We start from the raw sequence: 22,439 nt of genomic DNA, 5'->3' as shown, positions 1-22,439 counted from the left end.
AACTGTTTCCCCTTAGTGTGATACAGCATCTTGCTTGGACTTTGAATTCTGACAGTTACTTCAGCTCAGGGCCCACCAATAATAGAAAATCAAATTTTGTCAGTTACAGGGTACCTACAATAAATAATCAATATCAGCTTGGACTAGACTCAGAGAAATGTTAGGGGGTCCTGTAGGGAAGCAAACGGATTGCAACAGGGAAAAATTTAACCTGCAATTGAAGACCAGGTTCAGAAAGAGACAGCAGTGGATACAGCTGTGCATTTAAAACCCTTTCTGCTGTGACTTGGGCCTTTATTTTGTCTTGCCTCATTAGCCTAGACAGAGTCACTTTCCCAGCTCCTGCAGCTGCACATGAGGAGTCCTGGGCATGAGTGGCTGCCGAGCACCCCCCAACCCGCTTCCCTCTGGTTTGTTATCTATGATTAACAGGAATGTTAGTTTTCATATTTCTGACTCCACGACAGAAACCCGACAACAGCAGCAATTAACTCCCTCTTCTCTTTCTTTTAGGTAATGATCCAAGCCTCTTCCTTTGATTAAAAATGCGTTAGAATATGACAGAAGAAAACTCTCAAATTGACCAGATAAAACAAAGTGTAATTGCCCTGAGGAAGCTGAAGGCTTTTCCTTTACACCGTCTCTCCTCTACTCAGTATCTTTTTTTGACTAGTCCTGTCCGTGATGTATGACTTTCTTTTTCCTTCCGTTGAAAGCCCTGGCAGTTGTCTCACTATATTTATAAACACTCCTATTGCATTTGGCGTGTGATCCGTCATTTTCCATTGCTCCTGTCCTGTCTCCTGTTTTCTGCTAGCTCCTGTGTCTTAGTGGACTCCTCAGGCCTCTCGTGTGGGCCTAAGATTCTCTGCACTCAGTTCACTCTACAGGGTAGATGCTCACTACAGACAGGAACCTAATAATAACAATAGCAACATCACCCCAAGTAGAATAAATAAATTAAGTATCTTTTTAGAAACTGAAGCTGCAACTAACATCATCCAAGCCCATTACCTCTGTCATTTAAATGATTGCTATCATTCCCCTCCTTAAAATGTATTGAAAACCGTATCTTTCCCTGTTTCTTTGTCCTTCTAGCTTAGGCCGTAAGACTTTATTTTTTTTTTTTTTTAAAAGATTTTTATTTATGAGAGAGAGAGAGTGAGCAGGGGGAAGAGGAAGAGGGAGAAGGCTTATCTATAGCCTCCTTTCTCCCATTAGTCAAAATTTGACCCAGGGGATATTAATTCCCCCACACTTTACTTTCAAGTCTTTCATTCATATGCTAGTGAACCTGGGAATTTCTTGTGTCCCAATAGAAATAGGTGAGTCTTGGATTGAGAGCACAGAGGCTACTGTTGCACGAAGGAGATGAAGCACCATCATGTTCTGTCCACAGGCAACAAGGAAAATTACCTTTCCAGGTGATATTCCCAAGAACAGGGTCTGAGATAGGGATTCTGGTGCCAACTGAGAAATGCTTCTTCAATATAAGCCTTTAAGTTACAAAGTAGAGCAGGCTACGGAAGGAGAAGAAGATGAGAGTGATGGAGTCAGCCCTAGTCTGACCCACAAGAGGACTCAACCATAAGCGCCACAGAGTTCTTCCCTCCCAGTGAGGCAAGAGTATTAGAATTTTAACCCATGCACCCATCCCTCATTGGCAATAGGCTGTCCTGGGAGGAATAGAGGGTATAAGTTCCCAGTTTATGTAGTTTTCATCAGCTGAGAAAACTGATCAGGAGAAGTCCTTAGAAGCTACTACTCAGAGTAGCTGGGAGACATCTGTCAAATCACCATTAGACCAGTAAATTGTACCTAGGAGTAACTGCTCCAAGGGACTCTTCTGCTATCCTCTATCTCACAGCACAAACTGTAGCTAGGTATCTTTTGTTTCTTTTAGGATAGTTGCTCCAGCCCAGAAGGCAGGGCAAGAACATGCAGAGTAAGTAAACTAAACTAAATCTAGATCAGATCATTATTCTGATTACCTGAAGCTGTTCATGTCATTTCAAGACATCTGTAACCTGATGATGGGAGAAACAACCACATAGGCTTTTTGAAATTATATAATATTTGATGAATGTTATACTATATCATGAGAGAAAGCCAATTACTTAATAACAAGGGAATAAAATCGAGGAAAATAATATGCAGAGTGGTATTGATATGACCCTAATAGACATTTTGATAGTGGAAACATGGTAAATATGTTGACTGACTTGATGTGCTTAATTTAAACATGGTAAATATGTTGACTAACATTCCAAGCAGTAAATACTTCTCTCAGTGACTCTCTCCCCTTCATACCTTCTACTTTCCAATACCTTTAATTCATTCTCTCAACTATTCCAAACGCTGGAGACTCTCTTGACCAGAACATTTCACATATAATCTCCCTCTGTCTTCTGCAAAGCACCTCAAGTTCTAATCATGTCTACCTTTCTTACTTTCTTCCAAAATATTTGTCCTATGTGTCTGTTTTTTAACCTGGACCCAAACTTAACTATAGTTTCCTATGAATGTCTCAGATTAATTAAAAATCTACCCTGTCTCAATAGCTGCCTTCACTTGTTTTTATTTTTATTTTTTATTTATTTATTGTTTTTATGTAAAGTTATGTGGAGAGACAGTTTAAGTCACAGACTCCCCATCCCCCACCAACAGCCCCAACACCACAGTGCTTACTGGTTGAACCTATCCTCAAAAAGTTAGGTTGTTTTCTTTTTTTTCTCCCCCTAATGTTATGGGCCTTATTTTTGGAGTTTTAACCTTGTAAGAAAAGTACTTTCACATCTTAGTATCACATTCCTGACACTAAGAAATAAAACAGTACATTTTAAGAATTACTATAAACTTAGATTTATCACTGGTTTTTAAATACCAATATAAGCACATCTACATGCAGATCAAATAGAGCCTTTAAAAGTAAACTTTCTACCATCTTCCTGACAGGACATAGTTTTGTAACTCAGTGCAAGATACCTCCCAAAGTGAGTCTCTGATCCTCTCTCGGAAACTGAGAGAGAGGAGCACTTTTTTCCTTGATTACATTTCAAAGAGATGGTGCCCAGGTCCTTGAGAGAGACAGGCTTGGGTTGTAAAACTGGCAAGAAGCTTTTAAAAAAGATTTGCATCTCAAAGTGGCAATGAAAAGATTTACAATTACAAGTTTTCAGAAGTATATGCTCTAAGAAAGGGCAGTTCAGGGACTTAGAGTCAGAAAGAAGTCTAATATTTCGCCTAGCTGAGGAGAACATTTAAGCCATCATGGTTGGAATTCTTCATATTTCTACTCAAATGTCATTCACCTATTTCACTTTTCCTGGCCACACTCTACAAAATAAACCTTTCCCTGCTCCAGCATTCCCTGTCCCCATAGCCCTGCTTCATTCTGTTCCTGGAAAATATCACCATCTGAAATAATATACATTTTCTTTGTATAAGTTATCTATTGCTACAGAATGCAGCATAGTCTATAGAAAATAGAAAACCCCAGAAACATACAATAAAAGGGACGTAGAGAGCATTATTTATTAGCCTCCCCACCAGTCGCTGATGATGACGTGATTAAGATAGATATTGCCTGTGAGTTCAAAGAACTTACCTGTTTTTGTGTGTAGGATGTTTTCTGAAGCCTTACATATCTTAAAGACATCCTTGTTTTGTCTTCACATATAAAAGAGAATTGAATCATAATACAGTTGGTGGAAAATTGTTACTGTCCCTCCCTTGTCATTTGAAATGATCACTTAGTTTTTGATACTTTGTTGATAATTAGCTTGAATGTTTATAAATCTTTTTTCCCTTCTCCATTTCAGCCTCTGTTTTATCTCAGGAAAATTTCTTTAAGTCCTTAATTTTTCCTTCTGTTATAATTGATCATTTTGTTTTTTTTTATTTTTTTTTATTCAAGTATAATTAACATACAGAATTATATTAGTTTCAGGTGTAAAATATAAATGATTCAACATTTCTATGCATTTCTCAGTGCTCATGAGGATAAGTGTACTTTTAATCCCCATCACCTATTTCACTCATCCACCCACCTACCCATCTCCCTCTGGTAACCGGTTTGTTCTCTGTATTTAAGTTTGGCAGCTTTTTTGTTTGTTTCCTTTTTCTCTTTATTTATTTATTTATTTATTTATTTTTAAAGATTGTATTTATTCATTGAGAGAGAGAGAGTAAGAGAGAGCATGAGAGGGAGATGAGGGACAGAGAGAGAAGCTGAGCAGGGAGCCCAACATGGAACTCAAACCCAGGACTCCAGGATCATGACCGAAGCTGAAGCAGTCACTTAATTGACTGAGCCACCTTGCTGCGCTATTTATGTTTTCTTTCATAAATTTCACATATGAGTGAAATCATATAATATTTGCTTTCTCTGACTGACTTATTTTACTTAGCATTACACCCACTAGGTCCATCCATATTGTTGGAAATGGCAAGATTTCATTCTTTTTAATGGCTGAGTCTTATAATATATGTGTGTATATATCATATCTTCTTCATCCATTCATCAGTTGATGGACATCTGGGATGTTTCCATATCTTGGTTATTGCAAATAAAGCTGCAATAAATAAAAGAGGGCATACATCTTCTTGAATTATTGTTTATCTTTTCTTTGGATAAATAGTAGTCAAATTACTGGATCATATGGAAATTCTGTTTGTAGAAAAATTTGGAATACTATGAATTCATATGTCATCCTTGTGCAAAGACCATGCTAATGTTCTCTGCATTGTTCCAATTTAAGAATATGTGCTGCTGAAGCAAGCACTCTTGTTTTTCTTTTTTTAAAATTCTTTATTCCTCTAAAAATGTTTGAGCTGCAATGTTTCCCTACATATAGGTCACATGCTTTCTTAGCTTTTATCTTTAGTCTCCCTTTCTTCTATACTCTCGAAGAAGTTCACTTACCATCACTGATTTAATTTTCCATTGTAGTAATTCTCTTTATTACTGTATCCATTTTTTTTATATGTTAGTCCATTATTGAAGTTTATTTTTTCCTTTGCACTTTTTTTTTTTTTTTAAAGTTTGGACTGTTTTCTTCTCAATGTAAACTGTCCTCCTTACCCTTCTGCCAAGGCATTATATAATAACTTCTTAATTAAGCTAAATGTTCTCTTTCTTTTCTCTTTTCACTATTTCTTAAAATAAGTTCTATAAAAAATTCATCAGATATTCATAGCTACTGGTGATAATAGTGGTATTACTTTTTTTTTTTTATTTAATTGATTCATTATGTTTTGGAAGAGGAAACTTGTGATTCAGCTTTATCATTTTCAATGAGAATTCAACAAACTCTAATTTATTCTTTGGTCATTTAACTTTTCTGATTACAGATTAAGTTTTGTCATTGCCAAACTGTCAGTGACTTCTCATCTCACCATAATGGAATTCAATCCAAATCGCCCTGTAAATAAATCTACAAAATGGCTACATCCCAATTTACAAATTTGCTATCTTCTTGTACTCTGCATGGAGCCTCTAGTCTAATATAGAACTGCTGACTATTAATCATCCCACGAATTTATCCCCATGCTAGTTTGTACAGATTATTACCCAGACCTGAAATATACCACCTGTCTCTACCTTTCGTCAACTTTTAAAATCTGCAAACATTTATCTCAAAGATACATCCTTCAAAAGCTTTTTCTGATTCTTCCACTCAAGTGTCTCTGTGTTTCTCTTATGAGACTTGTCATGTATCATATATTATGGTTGTCTGTGAAATCTATTAGCCTTACTACCTTACTAGTCTTATTACAGAAAAATTTTCCTATAGAGCATGTCACTTTTAGCTCTTACCCATCTTCAAGGAAAAAAAAAAAAATTTACTTTGCGATAGTTTTTCAACAAATGTTTGTGACATGTAAAATAACTTTTTTTTGGTCTTCAAATATTTCAGTGACTTCCCAAGTCCTACTAAATACAGATAAATCCTTAATATAGTATTAACCGTTCCCCCCTTCTTCTCTCCTAATAGTCAGGTTTCAACCATGATTTACTTTTTTTTTTTTTTTTAATTTGCGCTTAGAACATCTTTACCATTGAAAAAAAAAATGGTTCCATTATGTAATGGAAGATTAACTTAACCTTTATTTTAAAATTTATATGAGATTAAATCACCCTTTCTTTATTTATTGCTTTATTATTTACTTCACTCTTGAGTCATTCTTCCTTTTCAAGTTCCTATGGCTTTTCATTCATGATATACATCATATTTTGAATTATATTACTATCAATTCAGTCTACTCTTTAATTTATACTTTATTATTAACATTATAAATGATAGAACTGAGTTTTTTCATTTTTATTATCCTCCTAGAACACAATTCATGGCTGTGCATATATGAAAGATATCAAATAACTGCTTTTTAAATTTATTTTGATTGTAGAAGAAATAGATAAATAAATGACAAAACAATGCCATTCTAATAAAAACATTCTGAATGTTAAAATTGAAACATAGTAAATAAATTAATTACCCAGAATTTTAAAAGTCTGATGGCTATAATATGAATTGTACAAAAGGTGATATTTCTATAGGCCCATATACTGTTCTTTCATCCTTTTAAGCAGAGAAGCTTTTGAAGAGTCTATAGTTTGTTGCTCCTGGTTAAGTGCTGCTTTATAACCCCAAAGCTCTACAGGCATGTACATGGAAAGCTCTAGTTTTTGTACTAACCATATCAAACAGATTCTTCTGTGTTCAGTACAAGATTCTAATGCTACCAATTTCTCCTGGCATGGACATGGAATAGTAGTTAAGGACATACATACTTTTTATTAATCATCCACAAGATAAGTCTTGTTAGGTTAAAACACTAATTTTTTCCATTACTAATCTACCCTAGTTTTAACCTTTTTATCTTTTAGTGCCCAAACAATTGGAAGACAAAAAACCTTCCTTCTGCCATAAAAAAAAATGAAAGTTTTTATTATAGCCAAGCACATATAGTCTCTAAAAGGATATTTTCCCCCTATTCCAGTCATCATAAACACCGTAAAAGTCTACAAGGGGTATGGATTTTATATATATAAAATCTCTCTATATAAAAATCTGTATATATAATGTATATATAGAGATAGGATAGAGTAGTAATAATAGAGGCAATAAAGACATAATAGTGTAGTAATTCCCAATTATTTAATTTGTATATTTTGGTGTTGCTGATTAACCACACAAACTGTTATTTAAAGTACACAGGTATAGAGCACTTTATATTTTTGTCATTGCTATTGATCCCCAAAGTAAACTCTTATTATATAATAGTCCTATTCATCTTTGCATTTTCAGAACATGAGCAATATATGGTTTATTGTGTTGGAGACAGTTTTATGGAGAGTTTTATAATATATGTGAAAATCTTCACATATGCTATAGGTCATCCAGAGGAATTCTATCAACAAACCTATATCATAATGGCAGCAACAAATGATAAGTCAAAGGGAGAAGGAATTGGGAGCAGACCCACTCTATTTTTGCAGCAAATCTCCCTACTTTTGAGTACATTTATTCTCACAAATAGAGAAACCTCCTGTCCCATGCTGTATCTCCAAAAAGCTGCAGTCTGAAAGAGCTATCAAACAGCCTTTGATGACATTGCTGTTGTGCCAGCTTGGAGATGATTAATTGGGAGCATCTGTCGCTATCATCAGTGGGGACTTAATGGCCCTGTGTCCACAAAGGTAGAATACAAGGGCTGATAACTGAGGGATTAAAGTGGAAGAGGTTCTGCCTACCATTACTCCTTGTGATGCACTGTCAGTGGAGGTGGGGTGGAGAGAGTGCTGCTTCTTGTCCTTGCATTCTGGAGTAAGAAGATTTAAAGGTTCTATTTCCCAGAGGGAAATCTCTTTCATTAGTGACAGATCAAGAATTAAACTCTATGCTATGGCTGCCACCCAATTAATTGGACTCTGTGCCAAGGGACCAACAGACAAGGAAAGGAGACATCACCCTGGCAGATTATTGACCGATCATCAGGAGGAAGTATAGCTGCTGCTATCCAGCAGGACAGAGAGGAATATACTTGGCATCAAGGTAGTGGTATGTTAGTATAGGCTCTACAAATCTGTGCATCGGAGCCTATTATCCACTTCTCTTCCCAATTCCTTTCTCAGTTACACAATATCGATAGCTCGAAACCAGACATGGTTGGAATATCTCACTATAGAAATCAGAAAACTCTTCAAAGTGAGGCTTTTATTTTCTTTCTTCCAGAGAGCTAGTTGTTAAACATCTCCCAGGACATCATTCATCTAAGTGAGCTTCAGAGCCATCTCTTGGTAGTCCCTTTAATTTAATTTAAATTTAAATTACGGCATGCAACAGTCATAGCATGAGAAGGGGTTGGTGATCAGACTCCACAGAAATGAATGTCCAGGTCACTCCACCAGATAAACCACTTAGATGACCCTGTTGATCTAGATTAGATTCAGGGGAATTTAGATTTGATATAGAGGGAAAATATAATAATTATCTTGAAAGCAGCCAAAGCAGTGAGGACTGCAATTTTTTTCCACTAACTTTTTTAGAAAATTTTTCCAGAAAAAGAGACTGCCCATAATGCCTTAAAGATGCCTTCCCAGATGTATTCAATTTACTATAAGTGAATATATTATAAGTGGATTCAAGAAGTACAAAATGTAGGCTGTAGTGAATACTGTCATGTTCCACCTAGATTCCCCTTCAGGACAGAGGCACTCATGTCCCAGCTACTGGGATTATTGGCTACTGAGGGCATACAACTAGTCCATCCATGGGAATTATTTTGCATCTAAAATAAGCCGTCTCTCCAGGACCATCCCCCATTCAGAGACTATCATCTAATTCCAATAAGGTTTCACTGAATTTTACCATTAAAACCTTTTGCCTTAAGCAAAGCTTTACTTATTTATTTATTTATTTATTTATTTATTTTGGCTAGATGTTTAGCAATGTCTGTTAGGACAGAGTATGTGAGTAAAAGGAGCTTCTGGATGAGAGTGTAGGGTTCTGATGAAGGAGTGTGAGTGAGTGTGTGTGTGCATGTGCACATGTGCATGAACACACATGTGAATCTCAACTGCTTTTTAATAAATGGTTAAGTTCGTTAAAAAAATCAGTCTTGTATTTGTTTTATTTTAATCCGTTACCTGGTAGTGAAATCTTAGGGAAGAAGATATCTCTTCCTCATTTATCTTTAATTATTGAAGCTCACTGATAGCTATAAAACTAACATAATTAGTGCAAACATCCTTTTAGCTTGATCATTTTGCCACACTTGATTTATTCCTTGAAAATACTACCTGAAAGCTAAGCCCAGCAGCAAACAAGTCATAAACTGTGTTAAATCAGTACTATTGTCATCCACATCTATGCAAAATGAAGATACCCAGGCCAAGAAGGAATGCTCCTTTGAGGACAAGAAAGGGAGATTATTTGACTGCTTTATTTCTTTCATGAAAACTACTATGAAGATCTTGCAATTAAGAAATTAATTTAATTGGCCATGTGTAGAAGGCTAGGAGATGGAATGTACTGTCTTCCTTTCATCTTCTTAATAACTCAGAATCAACTTCTATATACTATCCTGCTAGATTTTCTACCTCAGCTTCAGATCTTTTGCCAAAAGATACTCAAAAGAAACTGTTACATATCTATAATCATCATCATCATATAAATGCACTGTACAATCTAATCCCATGCAGAATAAAAATATAGTATGAAATGAAGCTTATTTTTAAATCACATCCCCCACTTACCTTGCCAAACATTCTGCTTAGATCTTCACACTAAAACTTACTTTTTCATTTCACTGTTCTACAGTTTACTCAAAATACTTATTAATATTTGGGGAATGCTCATTGTGAAATTGTGAAACAAGGTACTGTTTAACCAGGCATAAAACAAACATGTACAAAAGATTAGGGGAGAAAAAAACCTCCTTGATTCCTTACAACTACTCTTTATTTGTTGTCATGAGGAATTCTTCCATAATTCCTAATATTACCTCTGTTTATATTAGTTTTGAGCTTAACTTTTTCAGATAGCATACATTAACTTACTATATATACATCTGTGTTGGTTGCAAAAGACCCAGGAATGAAGAGACATTATCAGTTTCCTTGTTTATAGTTAGGGAAAAAAATTACATATAAAATAACATAGAGAGTAAAACAATATCACTGCATATTATTTACTGCCTGGTTACTTCACCTACTTTTTTATATATATTTCATATGTCATATCAACTTAATAAGAAGAAGTAACAGAATAAGAATAAAAAGGGCTCATAGAAGTTAAGTAAATTTTTCCATCACAAAGTCAAATTTTGAATCTGATATATGATTATATTTGGCTTTTTTCAACTTTTATGACTAAACAAGAAAGTGTTTATTTTTGTAACAAAGTATAATAAAGAAATATAAGGGAAATAAACTGAGCATCTGCATAGTTTTTAGCATTTTCCATATATTTACCTCTTATTTAAAAGAATCAGAATCAGGCCACCTGGGTGGCTCAGTGGGTTAAGCCTCTGCCTTTGGCTCAGGTTATGATCTCAGGGTCCTGGGATCTAGTCTTTCATCGGGCTCTCTGCTTGGCAGGGAGCCTGCTTCCTCCTTTCTCTCTCCCTGCCTGCCTCTCTGTCTACTTGTGATCTCTTTCTGTCAAATAAATAAATAAATTCTTAAAAAATAAAAAAGAATCAGAATCAAGATTCATTATGAATAAGAATCAAAATAGATTAAAAATATTCATTGATGATTTGCCAATTCCAAGACATCTGGAGTTTTTCTTTTTTTTAATGGAATACTTATTATTTGTAGGGTGATGAAATTACATATGATTTCTACATATGTATTAAAATATATGTAAAACAGTAGTACAGTAAACCAGTAATAATGAAAAGCTTGGTATTTAAAAAATTCCATTAAAATAATATTTAAATAATATAGCTATTCGTAAAGTGAGAGCATCATAGGGGAACTGAAGCATTGGGAACAAGGGAAGAATTCACTAGGAGGATAGCTCACCTAATCTTCGATAAGTGAGAAGTTTGCCAGCTAGCAAGCAGAGAGACACAACACCAGTACAGAGAATATTTGGAAAGATGGTTGTTTAAGAAGGAATTCAGTTGGTTCAAGACACAAAAAAGCCCCTCATAGTGGGAGCATAACAAGTAAAGAGTAGATGGATACACAAAGACAATGAATTGCTTCTGTAAGGTAACTGGTGATTTCTACTAATAAGTGCACGTTGAATTGGCTCCATCTTTTAACCCAAATAAATGTGTTTGTGCTTGTGTGTGAGAGTGTGTGTGTGTGTGTGTGTTTTAGATTTTATTTATTTGACAGAAAGAGACAATGAGAGAGGGAATACAGCTGGGGGAGTGGGAGACGGAGAAGCAGACTTCTAGAAGAGCAAGGAGCCTGATGTGGGGCTCCCAGAACCCTGGAATCATGACCTGAGTCGAAGGCAGCCACATAATGACTGAGCCACCTGGGTGCCTCGACCCAAATAAACGGTAATGTGGTGAGATTTTAGGCTAGGGGTTCTCATATATTAGAGATGAAGAGTCTTCCCTGATCTCCACACACATTTAAGAATTCAGGACTCTGAAAAGTAGAAAGAAAACTGGCTGTGAGCCTTGAGATCCAAGCAATATCAAAAAAGTGAGTATTGGTGGGGGAGGGTGGGTTATGCCTCACATATTCCAGATTTAGAGCTGTAGAACCCAGCAATCTAGAAACACAAGTGAATACAGGCACAAGAAACCCCTTTCCAGCAGTTTAGAATCTAATAAGTGACAGATACTGGAATCCTGAGGCTGCTGCAGTTATAATGCAGAGGGCCTCCTACTCCCACATGTGTCATATAACATAAGAAATGACCCAGGGCAAGGACTGACCCCACTTTGAATGGAAAGGGGTTGGGTCATGGTGTTACTGATTGCAGGAAGAAGTGGGCTTGCTGACTCTCAGTCTACTGACCTGAGGGCCTGAGTGACCACTTAACCACCCATGTGCTCTTCTTTCTGTACAGTACTTTCTCCCTAGGCCTTAAATACCACCACCACCATTTCCCTTATGATTTGCCCCAACTCTCGCCTGTTCCATTTCTTCTTTCTGACAATCCTTCATGTCATTCTAGGGACTACAGCCCTGGGTCATTTAACTCAATTTTCCTTCCTGCCTCCATTTAGCGAGGCATTCATTAGGTCCAAAAACGTGGTTGAGATTACTCTCATTCCAAACTTATGCCATTTCTGCTATGAATATAAACTTGATTGCTGAGCCCTCTCCTTTTCCTTGTGTTCACTTTAAAAATAAAACTGTCAATTATTTTACCAGCAAAAATGTGCTATTCAAGAATAGCAGACAATTGGCAAGCCTGCACAAGCAAGCTACAGCAAAGCCATAGACAAGTCTGGAAAACAAAGGATGGGAAAATCTTTTATACAGGAAAGGTGGGAGCTGTAAAAACTTCTATAAACAACAAAAGTCCTTGAGAATAATAATCTTGGAGCTTGAACTATAGTTGTTTTTCATTGGCTCAGTTGTGTCATCTCTCATTGGCTGTTGCCAGGGCAGGAGAAAAACCTTTCTTCCTATGGCCAGCATAGTAAAGTAGTAGTTAGAGTAGGGTAGCCTTGCGAGTTCCATTTCTTCCTGCGGGGTGGGCAGTTGAGGACCAATGACATGACGTGAGAGCTCCCCCTGCTGGCCTTCTGGCTCCATTTTAAATGAGGTTTTCTTAATTTTCCCACAAGACCTCTATTGCTGTAAATGAACAAAACAACACACTTTGAGAAATGAGACACCTTTTATGTCAGACAACTATGCTTGCGTTTGGAGATGAAGGTTTCACATCAACAGCCTTCCTGCATTTGTTGAGCGTTCAGTGATGTCAGAAGGGTCTTTCTTAGATGGTCCTGATCATTCCATCCTTTGGAAGCCAAGGGATGACCTCTAGATTACTCTACTCTCCTGCTATCTCACAGTCACTTACCAACTGCATATGCGTGGACATTTTACCTTTCTGAAGTTGTTTCTTCTTTGATAAAATGGTCACAATAATATTTTTCTCATGAATTGTAAACATTTTGTTTAAAATTTTTTTCAAATCACCAGGATGAATCCCTCCCTCTTCAATCATTGCATCATTATTAATTTAACCATAGCCAAAGAGTGGAGAGAACACAGTGCCTCAGGAGTATATTACATTGGGGGAAAGAAATACATCAAAGAGGAGGTAGGAAGAGAGATTTCATAGTCATGGATAAGGAATCAAAAAGAAGGAGTAGTCAGTGCACACAACTTAAGGCTCAAGAGACCTAACTTGAAAGGAGATCTAAAAGAGGTTTTGTTGTCCTAGTGACATCTTTGGGCCTAGAAATGGAGCTGTATCCTGGGACGCTTCAAGGGGATGCTTCCAGCATCTTTGGTATTTAACATCTTTAGATTTAACATTTGTTGTTGCTCCCTCTATCTTGCTAATCTGACCTCACTTCCTACCTCACAAAGTATCAGAGGTAACATCTTCTAGAAGACTGTCCAGGAATTCCCAGATTGTGCTGTGTGTCACTCCTCTTGACTCCTAAATCCGTATCTTGACTCCATCATATTTCTAGCCATAATATATTGAAATCATAAATAAATTTGTCAGTTAATTTCATAAAAGGGACCATGCATGTTCTTCGCTAGCCTCTAAGAGCCCAAGAGAGTGTCTGGCTGCCTGGGTCATAGTAGGTTGTTTTTAATATGAATGGAACTGAAATTAACTCCCCTAATCTTTTGCCTATCTTTATATGTCCAGCCTTTTATCTTCAAGCCTCCAAATGCTAGAATCTTATTATTCAAATCCTATCTCCAACTCAAGTTTTATTTTTCAGATTCTTTTATTCATTTTTCAGACATGGATTCCTTTGTTAAAGTTAAATATGAAATAAAGGCAAGACTTAAGAATTCTCTGTGCAGACAGAGCAATTTAAATCATGCAAGCAAAACTAAATTTAGTTTATCTCATACACATAGTGAAAATTAGGTTATTTTTTTTTAAAGATTTTTATTTATTTATTTGACAGAGATCACAGGTAGGCAGAGAGAGAGGAGGAATCAGGCTCCCCGCTGAGCAGAGAAGCCAATGTGGGACTCGATCCCAGGACCCTGGGATCATGACCTGAGCCCAAGGCAGAGGCTTTAACCCACTGAGCCACTCAGGTGCCCCTAGGTTATTTCTTGTAAACAACTTTGTTAACCATGAAATAAACTTAAGTTATCTTCCTAAACATGGTATAAGGTAACCACTTTTAATCAATTTCCTGTCATCTGGAAATCCCCAATCCAGATTGATAATGATCAATCATTGTAAACGTTAAACCATTCCCTCATTTTCACTTTATAAGCCCTCCCATAATGTCATGTATCTGAGTTATATACTAGTTTTAAATTTGAAAGTTCTCAGTTTGTGAACTGTTCATATATGCACAATAAACTCTTGCTCAATACTATTAATTTATTTGGTGGTTTTAATTTTGCTATTTCTGAATTTGGAGCACCTTTAATCAGAATATTGTTTCCCAAGGCGCCTGGGTGGCTCAGTGAATTAAAGCCTCTGCCTTCAGCTCAGGTCATGATGCCAGAGTCCTGGGATTGAGACCCGCATCAGGCTCTCTGCTCAGCAGGGAGCCTGCTCCCTCCCCCATCTCTGCCTGCCTCTCCGCCTACTTGTGATCTCTCTCTCTCTGTGTCAAATAAATAAATAAAATCTTAAAAAAAAGAAAGAATATTGTTTTCCAAGGACATGGTCATAGGCCTTGCTTCTTTCAGACTTACCTTATATAGGGGACCTATTTACAATAAAGTTGTATTGACCAATCCCCCAAGTAAAAAGAACTTTATCCTATTTTCCTTTTGTTTTCTCCTTCCCCACTTCAATGTACTAGCTCAATTTTTATCTTAGAATTCTAAGATAAATCTAGTTTTTTTGTAAAACTGTGAGGGCACCGAAAAGGCATGAAGTTAAAAGTCAGAAGAATTTGAAATGTATCCTAGTTCTGCCATTAACTAGCCTGTAGACTTAACCAAGTCACATGATTTTTGTAAAATCAATTCTCCTTATATTAAAAGCATATATACACTACCTAAATGTCGGGGACCACCCGTGGCCAAAGAAGTCCCCACCATTATAAGATGGCGCCTGGCCAGGTCCCAAACCAACCTCCATGTAAACAAGTTGATATCGGCAATGGCCCATGTAGGGGAGGAAAAGCGGACATTGGATAGACTAATTAGGGGAAGCTTAGCAGCAGGTCTGTGATTGGATGTCTTGAGAATTTCTGTCTTCTGATAGGGTGCCGTACTGCATATAAGCAAGTGTGGTATGATAATAAAGAGGAAGCAACGTTAACAAGATACCAGGCTACGTGTCGTTCTTGCAGGTCGAGAATGATAATTGGTGCCAAAACCCGGGATATATTAAGAAAAATAGAAAAACCTTGCAAGGGAGAAGTCCGCAGGTAAGCGGGGTAAAACCACGACAAAGGTGGTGGGAAACTTGTACAAGTCCGCAATAAGAAGCGGGGTGGCCTTAGAGCCCGGATTTAGCGAGTCCGCAATAAGAAGTGGGACAGCCTTAGAGCCGGGATTTAGCGGCGAGTATACACGGAACAGCCATTAAGTTGGGCTTCTAATTATGGGATCTGGACTGTCAAAGTCGAGGTTAGAGGGTTCCCTAAAGGACCTTCTAAAGGCCAATGGCACAACTGCTAGGACATTCTTGAATACAGTTGAGACAGTGGCGCCTTGGTTTCTAGAGGAGGGCTTGCTAAATATCCCCCAATGGGACCATTTAGGCGAGGATTTTAAGAAAAGGAATAAAAATAAACCATTGTCGCCGGGAACGTTAGTTATATGGACTCTAGTCAGAGGGTGCCTGGGAGGATGTAAGCCTAAATGTGACTCAGCTATTCAGGGGGGCGCTGAGGCACTCAAGGAAGTGAAAGAAGAACGCTCATCTCGTGCTTCGGAAAGGAGTAGTTCTAGCAAAGGGGAAGAAGAAATGTCAGGGGAGGAGCTAGAGTGGAAGTTCAAATTAAAACCAGGCCCTCCCTGTTCAGCAGCGACCCCTAATGCTCCGCCTCCCTACAATCCCATGTAAATGTCATCCCTCTGCCAATGAGGATTGGAAGACCGCATGGAGGGGGGCCAATAGCAGCTCGATTTTCCCAATTCTAGAGGACCAAAATCATCAACGGTATCACCAGCCCTTGGACTTTAAATTAGTTAAACAATTAAAGGAAGCGGTCATGCAGTATGGCCCTCAGGCAGCATTTACTATTTCTCTATTGGAGTCCATAGCAGGCATGAATTTAATCCCCGAAGATTGGGGGAATTTAGCAAGGGCAGCCCTCTCTGGAGGGCAATATTTGGTCTGGAAGACAGCATGGCAAGAGCATTCCCAGGATGTTGCACGGCGTAATGCCGTGGCAGGCAATCCACAATGGAATCTGGATATGTTTATGGGCATGGGGCCATACACTGGTAAACATGACCAACTGCAATACAACCCTGCTGTATACATGCTGATTGTGGCTGCCGCTACCAAAGCATGGAAGACCCTCCAGGGCAGTGGGGACTTGCAGGGTCAACTATCTAAGGTGATACAAGGCCCAAATACAGCATATGCTGATTTGTTGCAAGATTGATGCAAACAGCTGGGAGAATATTTGGGGATGTTGACACAGCCATGCCTCTAATTAAACAACTGGCCTATGAGCAAGCCAATAAATGGTGTAAAGAGGTCATTAGGCCATGGAAGGCTAAAGATTTAAGCACATACATCAAGGTATGCAGGGATATTAATGGCAGCATTATTCAAGGACAAGTACTTGCTTCAGCCATTACTCAAGGCCTTCAGGGCATTCAGCTACCCCAACATAAGGGTGCTAAAGGAAATTCTGGGGGATGCTACAAATGTGGAGCTCAGGGGCACTTTAAGCGAGAATGTCCTGACAGCAAGGGTCCCCCAACAGCAAAGCAACCTGGCATATGTCCTAGGTGTAGGAAGGGTACACACTGGGCGAATGAATGTCGCTCAGTAAAAGATATTCAAGGTAATCCACTACCCCCAAGGAATTCAAAAATGAGAAATGGGGCCCATCACCCCAGGCCCTCAAATGTATGGGGTGCTTTAACAGGTAGCCCACATGCATTACCCACCGACGAACCAAGACGGGCTACAAAAGGAAGCGCCGGATTGGACATCGGTGCAACCACCAGACTTGTACTAATGCCCGAGATGGGAACCCAAGTGGTGGAATTGGATTTTAAGGGCCCATTGCCTGTTAACACTGTAGGCCTATTATTAGGGCGTAGCTCCACAGCCCTTGCTGGATTAATAGTACACCCCGGAGTAATTGATGCTGATTATACAGGAATAGTCAAAATATTAGTGTCTTCCCCTTGTGGCATTACAGTTATCAGTCCAGATGATAAAATAGCACAAATTATAGTGTTACCAAGCTGTCATAAACTATTCCCCAACACAGAAAAATCCTGTGGACAGAGGGGTTTTGGCTCCACTGGCCCGCCCCTCGCATGTCTAACACTTGGAATGGACGATAGACCTCTTTATTCTCTGTGGATCAGAAATAAAAAATTTATGGGCCTTCTGGATACCGGGGCTGATCGTAGTATCATTAATGAAGTTGATTGGCCAAAAGATTGGCCCCTACAAAGGGCTGATCAAACCCTTAGAGGCCTAGGGGTTGCCCAAAGTCCTATGTGTAGTGCTGCTACATTACCATGGAAGGATGATGAAGGTCATAGCGACCTGGTTCAGCCATATGTACTTAAGATCCCTATATCTCTCTGGTGAAGAGACATTCTTATTCAAATGGACCTAAAATTAACTACTGAAGCCTTTTACAGTGAGAAAGCTCGAAACCTCATGACTAAAGCTGGATATTCAGGTGTTGGAGGATTGGGAAGGAAAAATCAGGGTATTACAAATTCAGTACCCCTAAGTAATTATACCTCTGGGATTGGTGGACTGGGGTTGGGTTTTTCATAGGGGCCACTGAGCCTTTGAAAATTCAATGGCACAATGACAAGCCTGTGTGGGTTTCTTAGTGGCCCCTGCCCAAAGAAAAATATGAAGCAGCCCACACATTAGTGTATGAACAACTTGTTGCAGGACATATAAAACATTCCACTTCACCGTGGAATACTCCTATCTTTGTCATTAAGAAAAAATCAGGTAAATGGCAGTTACTGCATGATTTGAGAGCAATCAATGCCCAAATGGCTATCATGGGACCAGTCCAATTAGGGTTACCCTTGGTATCTGCCCTCCCCTCTAGTTGGCCTTCAATTGTTGTAGATATCAAGGATTGCTTTTTTTCTATACCATTACACTCCAATGATACCACCCGATTTGCATTTACCATGCCCACTGTTAATCATTCTGGTCCCAATCAGCGATTTGAATGGACAGTTCTTCCTCAGGGTATGGCCAATAGCCCCACAATGTGTCAACTTTATGTTGATCAGGCCTTGCAAAAGGTCAAGGAGCTCGATCCTTCCGTTTTGGTATACCACTATATGGATGATATACTACTTTGCCATAAACAGGAAGAACAGCTTGAAAAGGCCCTTGTTTCTCTTTTCGAATGTTTCAGACAGTTTGACTTGAATATAGCCCCAGAAAAAATTCAAAAAACAGTTATCAAGGAATACTTGGGCACCAAGCTTGACAGCACAAAGGTCAAGCCCTTGAAAATCACTTTGCAAACTGATTCATTAAAGACATTAAATGATTTTCAAAAACTCCTGGGAGATATTAACTGGATCAGGCCATACCTAAAACTCACTAATCAGGAACTATAGCCCCTGTTCAAGACATTGAAAGGAGACTCTGACTTGAACTCCCCCCGTATTTTATCTGAACAAGCTTGAGAAGCTGTTAAATTGATTCAAAATAGACTTGAGACTGCCCAAGTTGATAGAATTAATTACTCTGAAACCCTATATTATTGTGTTCTTGCAGTAGAGCACACGCCCACTGCTGTTTTTTGGCAGGAAGGTCCCATCTCCTGGGTCAATTTAGCTTACTCTCCAGGAAAAGTTCTGCCATGGTATCCCAATGCCATAGCTAAAATTATATTGAAAGGACTAATACTTAGCATCACTGCATTTGGCAAACAACCTGACGTCATCCCAACTCCCTATACACAAGAGCAGTTAACTTGCTTAGCAGCATGTGATGATGATTGGGCCATTACTATGACTATCTCAACTGCAAAATTTGACAATCATTATCCAGCAAACCCATGGCTGCAATTTAGTCTTACTCACCCATTAATTTATCCAAGGGTTACACGTCAATCACCTTTGGATAATGCAAAACTCGTTTTTACTGATGGTTCTAAAAATGGGGTGGGTGCTGTGGTTACCCAAGATAACACTTGGACTTTTTTATTTCAAAGCTCCTCCCCTCAAATTATAGAGCTATTTGCAGTCAATAAAGCCTTTCAGTTGTTTCATGATACACCTTTTAACTTGTTATCAGACAGCAAATATGTTGTCCAAGCTGTCTCCATCCTGGAAAACGTAGGTCACATCAGCACCAAATCCACCATTACAGAAACTTTAAAGAATCTCCAACACATTATATGGGACAGAAAGGTACCCTTTTACATAGGGCATATCAGGGCACATACGGCTCTCCCCAGCCCCTTGACGGAAGGCAATCGCACTGCAGACATGTTAACCAAAGAGCAATTTATCTTCACTTTAATGGAAAATATTCAACAAGCAAAACAATTTCACAAGCTATTTCATGTTAATGCTCTTACTCTCAGACTTAAATTCAACATAACTAAAGCTCAAGCTAGGGACATTGTAGTCTCTTGCAAAAACTGTGTTACCCTCTTGCCATCCCCCTCCTTAGGTGTCAACCCACGAGACCTGTTACCCAACCATATATGGCAAATGGATATTACTCACATCCCTGAATTTGGCAAACTAAAATATGTGCATGTTTCCGTGGACACATGTTCTGGTGTCATATTTGCCTCTATCCATGCTGGGGAAAATCCAAAGATGTTATTTCCCACTGCCTTCAAGCCTTCACTGCTTGGGGTAAACCTTGACAAATAAAAACAGACAATGGACCTGCATACACCTCACAAGTATTCCACGGTTTCCTTACTCAACTAAACATTACCCTAAATCATGGTATTCCCTACAATCCTCAAGGACAAGCCATCGTGGAACGTGCCCACTTAACCATCAAACAAACTCTTTTAAAACAAAAAGGGGGGATAGGGGACACGTTCTGGTCCCCTAAAGACAAACTAAATACAATTCTATTTATTTTAAATTTTTTTACGCTCTATAAAAATGGTCAAGCAGCAGCTGAAAGACATTCAGCCCATATGGATTCTACCCCCAAGCCCTTAGTTCTTTGGAAGGATATCCTTACAGGACAATGCAAAGGCCCGGATCCTGTATTAATCTGGAGCAGAGGTTCCATTTGTGTTTTCCCACAGGACAAAGAAGTGCCGATTTGGATTCCAGAGAGATTGGTCCGGAAGGCCCCTGAGAATGAGGATGAGGACAGAGGAAGCCGTGATCCTCCTACTGTCCTGGGGGACTCTGATATTCCTAATTCCCCCCAACGGCGACACGTGAATTATGGGCTATTCTGAAGGCTTGGCCCTATCCTTTACCTTTAACTAATTCTTCCTTTATCTTCCCTCCCGTTCTTCACTAGCTGAAATACTGAGTGTTGGTTGTATTGTTCCTTTTTCTGCGCTCTGGGTATACCCCTGTAAAATTCTCTAACCTTAGTCAGATTAGCAATTCCTCCCGACTGCTCTCCCAATATTTACAAGGCACCTGGTCTGAAGACTTTGCGATTGAAGCTGGAACATCACCGCAAATATGGTTAAGCATGCTGGGTTGGTAGTCAAGGACAGGTAAGATCAGCAGAGAGACATACCAACCTAAGACAAGACAGAGATCTTTGCTATCTCATGTCTAATGATGGGTAAGGATGTCTTCTACTTTTGACAACCTAAGACAGGCACGATCTCTGCTATAAAACAAAAAAGGGGGAGATGTCGGGGACCACCTGTGGCCAAGGAAGTCCCCGCCATTATATGATGGCGCCTGGCCAGGTGCCAAAACAAACCTCCATGTAAACAAGTTGATACCGGCAATGGCCCATGTAGGGAAGGAAAAGCAGACATTGGATAGACTAATGAGGGGAAGCTTAGCAGCAGGTCTGTGATTAGATGTCTTGAGAATTTCTGTCTTCTGATAGGGTGCCGTACTGCATATAAGCAAGTGTGGTATGATAATAAAGAGGAAGCAACGTTAGCAAGATACCAGGCTACGTGTTGTTCTTGTGGGTCGAGAACGATACCTAAATATGTTATATTGTACTCTTATATTTTTATATATTATATATTTGAGATACAAAAAACAAATGGGTAAAGAATATATGGTCCATATGTACAATGGGATATTATGCCTCCATATGAAAAGATGAGTACCCAGCTTTTATCTCAATGTGGATGGGACTGAAGGAGATTATGCTGAGTGAAATGTCAAGTAGAGAAAGTCAATTATCATATGGTTTCACTTATTTGTGGAGCATAAGGAATAACAAGTAGGACATTAGGAGAAGAAAAAGAAAAGTGAATTGGGGTAAATCAGAGGGGGAGACCAACCATGAGAGACTGTGAACTCTGAGAAACAAACTGAGGGTTTTGGAAGGGGGGGTTAGGGAGATAAGTGAAACTGGTGGTGGGTATTAAGGAAGGCATGTATTGCATGGAGCATTGGGTTTGGTGCATAAACAATGAATCTTAGAACACTGAAACAATAAAATTAAATTTTAAAAAGATACAAAAAACGGGCTTAAATAAACTCATGTATTTGATACTCTTTTAACAAGCGTGGAGATAAGAAATAATTAAGAGTAAAAAGTAGTATAAAATCAAAATATGTGTTCTGCTAATATAGTAAAATATGTAACACCATCTAGTCACTCCCTTTCGCAGAAGAATGTATAATGTATTTGTTAGAATATACAGTACAATTCTGTATGTATAGTCTATAAATTTCAAGCTATAATCATGAAAAATATATTGCAACAAAGGATTTATTAGTAAAATGGTCTTATTTTTTATCAGTTCTTGAGGGAGAAACTATGTCTGCTGTAATATCAAATACTGATTATGATTGATAGAGCTCTCTCTGTGCTAATAACTTTATAGAAAGGGACCTGTCATACTATCCACTAGAATCTAAAATGCCTTCTTCACTTTCCATCTCATCTTCCCACTTCTATAATTCAGTCAAATGTGTTTCTATAATCACAAATTTAACTTCCCCTGTTTATTTCAATATATATTCATAATAAAAATCTTGC

The 22,439-nt window shown here is 38.4% G+C and overlaps 1 non-coding gene across 1 annotated transcript; it reads right to left on the bottom strand.

Moving 5' to 3' along the window:
• Window positions 1–4,679: 4,679 nt before the first annotated feature.
• On the bottom strand, window positions 4,680–4,784 carry LOC131826160 (U6 spliceosomal RNA). Its single transcript, XR_009351455.1, has one exon. It is a non-coding gene; the product is annotated as a U6 spliceosomal RNA (small nuclear RNA).
• Window positions 4,785–22,439: the final 17,655 nt, after the last annotated feature.

The sequence above is a fragment of the Mustela lutreola genome, chromosome 2 (genome assembly GCF_030435805.1).
Source record: "Mustela lutreola isolate mMusLut2 chromosome 2, mMusLut2.pri, whole genome shotgun sequence".
NCBI classification, from domain to species: Eukaryota; Metazoa; Chordata; class Mammalia; order Carnivora; family Mustelidae; genus Mustela; species Mustela lutreola.
The sequence above is the reverse complement of the archived record's forward strand: the minus strand, read 5'-3'. Positions and strand labels throughout refer to the sequence as shown.